This window comes from Haematobia irritans, chromosome 3 (genome assembly GCF_050003625.1).
Source record: "Haematobia irritans isolate KBUSLIRL chromosome 3, ASM5000362v1, whole genome shotgun sequence".
NCBI classification, from domain to species: domain Eukaryota; kingdom Metazoa; phylum Arthropoda; class Insecta; order Diptera; family Muscidae; genus Haematobia; species Haematobia irritans.
The window spans coordinates 205722967-205734102 of NC_134399.1; positions in this window are offsets into that span (position 1 = coordinate 205722967).

The window sequence follows — 11136 nt, forward strand, 5'->3', positions numbered from 1 at the left end:
AGATCGGGAGATCGGTTTATATGGGGGCTATATCAAAACATGGAACAATACTCACCATTTTCGGCACATCTCTTCATTTTCCTAGAATACCTCTAGATTTCCGATTTGACGCAAATTGGGTGAAACTAACGGTTTCTAGAAGACCAAGAAATAAAATCGGGAGATCGGTCTATATGGTGGCCATACCAAAACATGGACCGTTACTCACCATTCTCGGCACATCTCTTTATTTTCCTAGAATACCTCTAGATTTCCAATTTCAGGCAAATTGGATAAAAACTACGGATTCTAGAAGACCAAGAAGTAAAATCGGGAGATCGGTTTATATGGTGGATATATCAAAACATGGACCGGAACTCACCATTTTCGGCACATGTCTTTTTTTTCTAGAGTACCTCTAGATTCCAAATTTTTGGCAAATTGGGTAAAAATTACGGATTCTAGAAGACCAAGAAATAAAATCTGGAGATCGGTCTATATGATGGCTATATCGAAACATGGTCCGATAATCACCATTTTCGGCACATCTCTTTATTTTCCTAGAATACCTCTAGATTTCCAATTTCAGGCAAATTGGATAAAAACTACGGATTCTAGAAGCCCAAGAACATATAATCGGGAGATCGATATATATGGTGGCTATACCAAAACATGGTCCGATAATCACCATTTTCGGCACATCTCTTTATTTTCCAAGAATACCTCTAGATTTCCGATTTGACGCAAATTGGGTAAAAATTACGGATTCTAGAAGACCAATAAGTAAAATCGGGAGACCGGTCTATATGGTGCCTATATCAAAACATGGACCAGTACTCTAAGTGAGCCTGATACATCGGGCTACCACCAAAGACTTCACATGGAAAATTTTCGTGATTTTTTTTCTGTGTCTTATTTTAAAGAAAAGCTATATAATAAAAAAAAAAATCACACAAAAAATACTCAAAACCTTATGCTACCAAATATCCTTATTTTCCAATTTTAACTCAACCAGAAACTGTAAATTACTAAAACCCCAAAAGTAGGCAATAAAAATTCTTCATTACCAAAGGGACTTCGGAGCTTAAAAGTAGGCTTAACATTTACGATTATTATCTATAATTTTAAAACTAATGACCATATCTTATTTAATTACAAACTCCAACTCGAAGGGATATTTATTTTCTTAGATTTATAGAAAAAAACCAACACCACAAAAAGGGCATAGCTAATTTAAATGAGCCACCATAAGTTCCAACAACTGGCAATACTTTATTTTGTGCAGCGGCTAGCATAGCACCATTGTCATAAAACCAATGATGACAATTAAGATGAGAAAAAAAACAGAATAACGAAAGCAAAATGTTACCAAGCCTTAGCCCATACTTCTCCAAAACAGGGAACTAATGATATTTAAATCTCAGGGTTTGTTTTGATAATTTCTTTGCTCAGTTTGACTTTTTTAGCTTTATTCTTTTATTCTCTGTGGTTGTTTTTTTTTTTTTTTTTGGTTTAATTTGCATTTAAATTTTTATGACTTTATCTCCGCAAGGACACATAAACACAATCTGTGGCCCAGCGACCCTCGACAACAGTAGATTGAAGCAAATTTGTCCAGGGTCATTTTTGAAAGCCACACACCTCATTCGTTTACAAAGTATGAACGAAGACCGGGAGAATTGGTAAGCCAAGTATTATTATAAAGATAATTGTTGAAAGGCAGCGCATCCTGGAAGCACGACAATATCCAAATGTTATGACATCGAATGGAGGAGAATAGCCGATGAGCAAACATAATTAAATAATGTGTGTGTGTGTAAGTTCTGTGGAAACATACACCAGGGTATTGCACTGTGGTGTAATATGGCTGTAGTCAATGCAAATTGAAAAGGGGAAAGGATTAACACGTTGTTGACCGAAAATAATTCACTTAACCCATTATCGACCATCAATACCTAGTTAAACACCATTTGGATAAACAAGTAAAATTTTTACAAAATTATCTATAGAAATAAAATTTTGACAAAACTTTCTATAGAAATAAAATATTAACAAAATTTTCTATAGAAATAAAATGTTGACAAAATTTTCTATAGAAATAAAATTTTGACAAAATTTTCCATTAAAATAAAATTTTGACAACATTTTCTATAGAAATAAAATTTGGAAAAAACTTTCTATAGAAATAAAATTTTGAAAAAATTTTCTATAGAAATAAAATTTTGACAAAATTTTATATAAAAATTAAATTTTGACAAAATTTTTCTACATAAATAAAATTTTGACAAAATTTTCTACATAAAAAAATTTTTGACAAAATTTTCTACATAAAAAAATTTTTGACAAAATTTTCTATAGAAATAAAATTTTGACAAAATTTTCTATAGAAATAAAATTTGGACAAAACTTTCTATAGAAATAAAATTTGGACAAAACTTTCTATAGAAATAAAATTTTGACAAAATTTTCTATAGAAATAAAATTTTGACAAAAATTTTTTTACATAAATAAAATTCTGACAAAATTTTCTACATAAAAAAAATTTTTGACAAAATTTTCTATAGAAATAAAATGTTGACAAAATTTTCTATAGAAATAAAATGTTGACAAAATTTTTTATAGAAGTAACATTTTGACAAAATTTTCTATAGAAATAAAACTTTGAAAAAAAAAATTTAATAGGAATAAAATTTTGATAACATTTTAACAGAAATAAAATTTGGAAAAATTTTCTATAGAAATAAAATTTTGACAAAATTATCTATAGAAATAAAATCTTGACAAAATTTTCTATAGAAATCAAATTTAGACAAAATTCTCTATAGAAATAAAATTTTGACAATATTTTCTATTTACATAGAATTTTGAATTTTTTGTTTTAGAAATATTATTTTTTTTTTTTTACAGAAATAAAATTTTAATAAAATTTTCTATAGAAATAAAATGTTGACTAAATTTTCTATTGAAATAAAATTTTGACAAAATTTTCTATAGAAATAAAATTTTGACAACATTTTCCATTGAAATAAAATTTTGACAAAATTTTCTATAGAAATAAAATGTTGACAAAATTTTCTATAGAAATAAAATGTTGACAAAATTTTTTATAGAAATAAAATATTGACAAAATTTTCTATAGAAATACAACTTTGAAAAAAAAAATTAATAGGAATAAAATTTTGATAACATTTTAATAGAAATAAAATTTGACAAAATTTTCTATAGAAACAAAATTTTGACAAAATTATCTATAGAAATAAAATCTTGACAAAATTTTCTATAGAAATCAAATTTAGACAAAATTCTCTATAGAAATAAATTTTTGACAATATTTTCTATTGACATAGAATTTTGAATTTTTTGTTTTAGAAATATTAATTTTTTTTTACAGAAATAAAATTTTAATAAAATTTTCTATAGAAATAAAATGTTGACTAAATTTTCTATTGAAATAAAATTTTGACAAAATTTTCTATAGAAATAAAATTTTGACAAAATTTTCTATAGAAATAAAATTTTGACAACATTTTCCATTGAAATAAAATTTTGACAACATTTTCCATTGAAATAAAATTTTGACAAAATTTCCTATAGAAATAAAATTTTGAGAAAATTTTCTATAGGAATAAAATGTTGACAAAATTTTCTATAAAAATAAAATTTTGACAAATTTTTCTATAAAAATAAAATTTTGAGAAAATTTTTTATAGAAATAAAATTTTATTCGTTTTGTTTTGTTATTGTTGGTTTCGTTCTTTAATCATTGTTGATTAAAGATCTAAACCACCCAAATCGATGATTTGACGGTGGCAACGTAAAAGAGATATGTTTGTACGAATTTATTTCGGCATAAGCCGCCTATCATGCAAAACCTTTTTTCGGAAGTTTCACCTGTGGTTCATTGTTAGGTTTAATGAACTGCGTGAATTTATTCTGATAATTGGTTGATAGTTTTGCTGCAAGTAGAGGATGCTGATGAGGAATGTGGTAATTTCGAATCGTGAGTCCATCCAACCATCTTGCAGTCTATAGGGCTTTGCCCAAATAAATTTTATAAACATTCATTTCCTCTGTTGTTTAAGCTACACTTGTAGTATAGTCAATGCATGATTTCAAGCTGAAATCAAAAAACAACCAATAAAATTTTGACAAAATTTTCTTCATAAAAAATTTTTGTTGTTGTTTTTTATTGCAGCATTGCATTTGCATTTATTTCAATCGAAAATTTTGACAAAATTTTCTATTGAAATAAAATTGTGACAAAATTTTCTATAGAAATAAAATTTTGACAAAATTTTCTATAGAAGTAACATTTTGACAAAATTATTTATACGTACAAGGGTTAAAAAATTTTCTATCGAAATAAGCTTTGACAAAATTTTTTATACAATTTTGACAAAATTTTCTATAGAAACAAAATTTTCGATAGAAATAAAATTTTGACAAAATTTTCGATAGAAATAAAATTTTGACAAAATTTTCGTTAGAAATAAAATTTTTACAAGATTTTCGATAGAAGTAAAATTTTGACAAAATTTTCAGTAGGTAAAAGAGTTACAAAATTTTCTAAAGAAAAAAAAAGTAGACAAAATTTTCTATACAATAGGAATAAAATTTTTACAAAATTTTCTATAGAAATAAAATGTTGACAAATTTTTCTATAGAAATAAAATTTTGACAAATTTTTCTATAGAAATAAAATTTTGACAAAATTTCCCATAGAAATAAAATTTTGACAAAATGTTCTATAGAAATAAAAATTTGACAAAATTATCTATGGAGATAAAATTTTGACAAAATTTTCTAGAAATAAAATTTTGACAAAATTTTCTATAGAAATAAAATTTTGACAAAATTTTCTATAGAAATAAAATGTTCACAAATTTTTCTACAAAAATAAAATTTTCCATGGATATAGAAAATGTTGACAAAATTTTCTATAAAAATGAAATATTGACAAAACTTTCTAGAGAAATAATATTTTGACAATATTTTCTATAGAAAAAGAAATTTGACAAAATTTTCTATAGAAATATAATTTTTACAAATTTTCTATAGAAATAAAACCTTGAGCAAAATTTTCTATAGAAATAAAATGTTGACAAAATTTTCTATAGAAATAAAATTTTGACAAAATTTTCTATAGAAATAAAATTTTGAGAAATTTTTTATAGAAATAAAATGTTGACAAAATTTTCTATAGAAATAAAATTTTTACCAATATTTCTATAGAAATAAATTTTTTACAAAATTTTCTATAGAAATAAAATTTTTACAAAATTTTCTATAGAAATAAAATTTTGACAAAATTTGAATTCAAATCGATGATTTGACAGTGGCATAGGAAAAGAGATATGTTTGTTTCGAGTTTATTTCGGCATAAGCCGGCTATCAATGTAAAACCTTTTTTCGGAGGGTTCAAGTGTGGTTTTTGTTGGGTTTAATAAACTGCCTGAATTTATTCTGATAATTGGTTGATAGTTTTGCTGCAAGTAGAGGATGCTGATGAGGAATGTGGTAATTCCGAAACGTGCGTCCATCCAACCATCTTGCAGTCTATAGGGCTTTGCCCAAATAAATTTGACAAACATTCTTTTCCTCTGTTGGTTAAGCTACTCTTGTAGTTTAGTCAATGTATGGTTTTAAGCTGAAATAAAAAAACAACAACAATGCTTAAAGAACAAAACCAACAATAACAAAACAAAACAAATGGAAAAAGAAGAGGAGGCACGCTCAAAATAAACCCAGCCATGTGAATTCAAATCGATGATTTGACAGTGGCATAGGAAAAGAGATATGTTTGTTTCGAGTTTATTTCGGCATAAGCCGGCTATCAATGTAAAACCTTTTTTCGGAGGGTTCAAGTGTGGTTTTTGTTGGGTTTAATAAACTGCCTGAATTTATTCTGATAATTGGTTGATAGTTTTGCTGCAAGTAGAGGATGCTGATGAGGAATGTGGTAATTCCGAAACGTGCGTCCATCCAACCATCTTGCAGTCTATAGGGCTTTGCCCAAATAAATTTGACAAACATTCTTTTCCTCTGTTGGTTAAGCTACTCTTGTAGTTTAGTCAATGTATGGTTTTAAGCTGAAATAAAAAAACAACAACAATGCTGAAAGAAAATTTAGACAAAATTTTCTATAGAAATAAAATTTTGGGAAAATTTTCTTTAGAAATAAAATTTTGAGAAAATTTTTTATAGGAATAAAATTTTGACAAAATATTCTAAAGGAATAAAGTTTTGACAAAATGTTCTAACGGAATAAAATTTTGACAAATTTTTCGATAGAAATAAAATTTTGGCAAAACTTTTTATAGAAATGAAATTTTGAGAAAATTTTCTAGAGAAAAAAAAATACAAAATTTTTTATAGAAATAAAATTTTGACAAAATTTTCTATAGAAATAAAATTTTGACAAAATTTTCTATAGGAATAAACTTTTTACAATATTTTTATAGAAATCTGACATAATTTTCTGGGCATGAAAGAATGCGTCTAAAAAATTAAAAAAAGTCGCCTCAATTCTAAGTTTCTATTCATTATGTCTTCAAAACCAAAATGATGCAAACTACCGGTTAAATACTCATTCTCGGTTAAAAAATTTTTAATTTTACTAACATTTTCAATTATTTTCATAAAGCCCACCGTTTCTCTATATAAAAGCCCCTAACTCTCTAACCACACACACCAACCAACGCACACACACTATATCGCCAAAAGCTTTGACACCATACCCACAGAAGCAACCAACCATCAGAGCATTTACCATCGGCCAAGATAGATGATGTCCTTTGTATTTCACTAATGATGTCAGGCGACAGCTTTGTATACACTTTTATGACAGCGTTATTTTCGCGCCAGCACTTCTTTTCTTTGCCTAAGAGCCGATGTCGCCAATGTCAACCAAGACATAGGAGCCCCTTAGCTCCTACCCAGCAGCTATTATCACTCTCTTTTGTTGGAGACTTTTGAGCTGTGTAATGCATTCACTCGATTGCCTTTTCCCCGCGCAGCAATATTTTCTATGTTAATACCATCACTCTTTTGTTAAGACGCATAGCTGTGTGGTTGGTTTGTGTGTGTTTGAGTATGGGAGAAAAAACACAAGGGATTTTAAGAGAAGCAGAGAGAATGAGAAGCCGGGAGATAGGATAAGCCCAAGAACAATGATAAGCAATAAGACACAATGTATAATTTAATTGTATATGCTAAAATGTTCATATTAACGCCTTAATGTATGCAACATTTCACATGTCACCAAAATTTTGTTGTTGTATTGTTCTTCTTTAATGTGTAATGAATGATTAGGGTCTTTTAAAAGCTTTCCAATGTTACTCAATGTGACAAAAGACCTTATCGGTAAGGTTATCAAAAAATGATTAGAATCAAATTTCGAAATTTATGATATACATTCCTTGCGATATATTTTCTTTTTATTATTCATGGATAAATCTTGTATGGTTTATGCGTTTTAATGAAAAGAGATTAGATGTTAATATAACAAGTCATTGTAATATGATTCCCTGGAAGACACACAATTCTACGGGCAATGCAAAAATATACAGAAAAAAAATGTTGTGGCAACTTTTTGATATACTACATTAGGTAGGCCAATATCATCGCCTTGGTGTATCAAAGGTCTTACAAAATTCGTACATAAACTGCGGGCAGTAGTTTGCGAAAAAAGTGAACGGAAAGACAGATGTACAGTACTTCCAAAGCAGCTTATATAAGGACATTATTATTTAACCATTGTTTCACGAACTATCGAACTATTTTAGAGAAAACTTTACTGGTACCGTGATTGATTTAGGGTTGTAACTTTGTTTTTGCTAATTTTGACTGTGAGTATACGTCGCCTTAAATAACATCAGAAATCTGACCAGTGTGGTTAAAGGGAAAAAGGTGGACATCCAGATTTATAGGGGAAAGCTAAAGGACTAACCTTAATCCGAAGATAATTTTTTAAGCGTATTTTTTTTTTCAAAACTAGTCTAATTTTATTTCGTTATATCGATGTCTCCCTTCCAAAGTATGCTAAGTCTATAAAGTGAATTTTACAGAAAATAAGTTCAAAGTTTTTTTTTTGGAATTTCTCAAAAACAGTATAAGATATAAATTCACTTTTTTCGGTCTTAAACTCATGCTTATTGTAGATTTTTTCTAGTATGCACAAATTCAAAATAGTGATACTAGAAAATGCACTGAAAAAAAATATTTACCTGATATTAAAGATTACGCAACCTAAATTTTAGGATGTGCAATTTACAAAATATTAAAGACAAATTTCTTTAAAATAATGCAATTTTAATTAAAATAAAGTTTATAATCTTTGCTTCAAAAAAAAATTTTTTTTTTCATTAAATTTAGGACACAACTTTTGGAAATTTGCGTCCCTCCGTTAAAGTCGAATGTCTTTGAACCAAGGCAAAATTTCCCTAAAGTAAAGAAACACATTTTTGATTTAAAGAAATCATCCTTAATTTAAGTGAAATATCGAATCTTTAAGTTTAAGATAAAAACGCTTCGAATATAGGCTAAGACTTATTTTGACGATTTAGCATCTTTGGTTTAAAGTTTTTCTTTTTTTTGGAATTAAGAAATCGCTGTTTACTTTGAAATATATGTTATAATTTAGATTTTAAGACTGGCATTTGTTTGTACGTGAATAGCTTTATTAATATACTGCAAAAGGAGAATGAAAATTCGATAAATGAGATCGGTATCCTAATTTTACTTTTATTTGTTCTAGATTTCAAGCCAGATAGATCGCTAAAAAATTTTTTTATTTTAAATAAGCCGCATCTTTGGCTCGGAATCAATACCAAAATCCTTAAGGGAAGGTCAAAATCTTTGGATCCAAGTAAACATTTTTTTTAAGTATCGCGAAAAATGACTTAGATCTCATTAGACCGAACAAAGCTTTTTGCCCTTTTTTGAATTGGAAATTTTTAAAACTTTAGTCTCAAGCAACGTACAATATTAACCATAAGTTTTGATAGAAGTGTCCAATAAATTCGAACTTTTGACAGGATGCAATTCACATCAATCCGAATAAAAAACAAGTAAAGTCGGGCGGGGCCGACTATATTATACATACATTTAAATCTGACTCCATCTGTACAAAATTTATAATATATAGACTTCGGCTAATGCCCTGGGATGGTGTTAGTAAATAAATATGGGAAACATTTTAATCTGAACCTATTTTGAGGCAACTTCGCAAAAGTGTATTTATGATTTATCGGTCGATTGATATTGAACTGCGACCTAGACTTTGATCACAAAAATGTGTTCACAGACAGACAGACGGACATGGCTAGATCGACTCAGGGACCCACCCTAAGCATTATTGCCAATATCCTTCGGGGTATTGCAAACATATGCACTAACTTATAATACCCTGTTCCTCAGTGTGGCGCAGGGTATAACAAAGAACTCCATCAAAAAATGCTAAGTCGACTTAGCGTACTCTGGAATGAGGACATCGATATAGAAATTAAATTATAACTAAACCGTCTATAGAAATAATATTTTGAGATTGTTTTCTATAGAAATAAATTTTTGACTAAGTTTTTTATAGAAATAAAATTTTGACAAAATTTTCTATAAAAATAAAATTTTGACAAAATTTTCTATAGGAATTAAATTTTGACAAAATTTTTTATAGAAATAAAAAAGAAATAAAAAAAATTTTAAAAAATTTCCTTAGAAATAAAATTTTGATAAAATTTTCTATAGAAATAAAAGTTTAACAAAATTTTCTATAGAAATAAAATTTTGACAAAATTTTCTGTAGAAATTAAATTTTGAAAAAAATTCTATGGGAATAAAGTTATGAGAAAATTTTCTATAGAAATAAAATCTTGATAAAATTTTCTGTAGAAATAAAATTTTGATAAAATTTACTATAGAAATAAAAGTTTGACAAAATTTTCTATAGAAATAAAATTTTGAGTAAATTTTCTCTAGAAAAAAAAAATTGACAAAATTTTCTAAGAAATGAAATTTTGAAAATATTTTATACACAACTAAAATTTTGACAAAATTTTCTGTAGAAATGAAATTTTGAGAAAAGTTTCCATAGAAAAAATTTTTTTTGAAAAAATTTTCTATAGAAAAAAAATTTTGAGAAAAAGTTCCATAGAAATAAAATTTTGACAAAATTTTCTATAGAAATAAAATTTTGACAAAATTTTCTGTAGAAATGAAATTTTGAAAAAAATTCTATGGAAATAAAATTATGAGAAAATTTTCTATAGAAATAAAATCTTGATAAAAATTTCTGTAGAAATAAAATTTTGAGAAAATTTGCTACATAAATAAAATTTTGATAAAATTTACTATAGAAATAAAAGTTTGACAAAATTTTCTATGGAAATAAAATTTGGAGGAAATTTTCTATACAAAAAAATTTTGAGAAAATTTTGTATAGAAATAAAATTTTGAGAAAATTTTCTCTAGAAAAAAAAAACATTTGACAAAATTTTCTAAGAAATAAAATTTTGAAAATATTTTATACACAAATAAAATTTTGACAAAATTTTCTGTAGAAATGAAATTTTGAGAAAAATTTCCATAGAAATAAAATTTTGAAAAAATTTTCTATAGAAATAAAATTTTGAGAAAAATTTCCATAGAAATAAAATTTTAGGAAAATTTTCTATAGAAATAAAATTTTGAAAAAAATTTCCATAGAAATAAAATTTTAGGAAAATTTTCTATGGAAATGAAATTTTGAGAAAATTTTCTATAGAAATAAAATATTGAGAAAATTTTCTATAGAAATAAAATTTTAGGAAAATTTTCTATAGAAATAAAATTTTGAGAAAAATTTCCATAGAAATAAAATTTTAGGAAAATTTTCTATGGAAACGAAATTTTGAAAAAAAATTCTATTTTAATAAAATTTTTAGAACATTTTCTATAGAAATAAAATTTTGACAAAATTTTCAATAGAAATAAAATTTTGAGAAAATTTTCTATAGAAATAAAGTTTTGAGAAAGTTTTCTATATATATAAATTTTGACAAAATTTTCTATAGAAATAAAATTTTGAGAAAAAATTCAATAGAAATAAAATTTTAAGAAAATGTTGTATAGAAATAAAATGTTGAGAAAATTTTCTATGGAAATGAAAGTTTGAGAAAATAT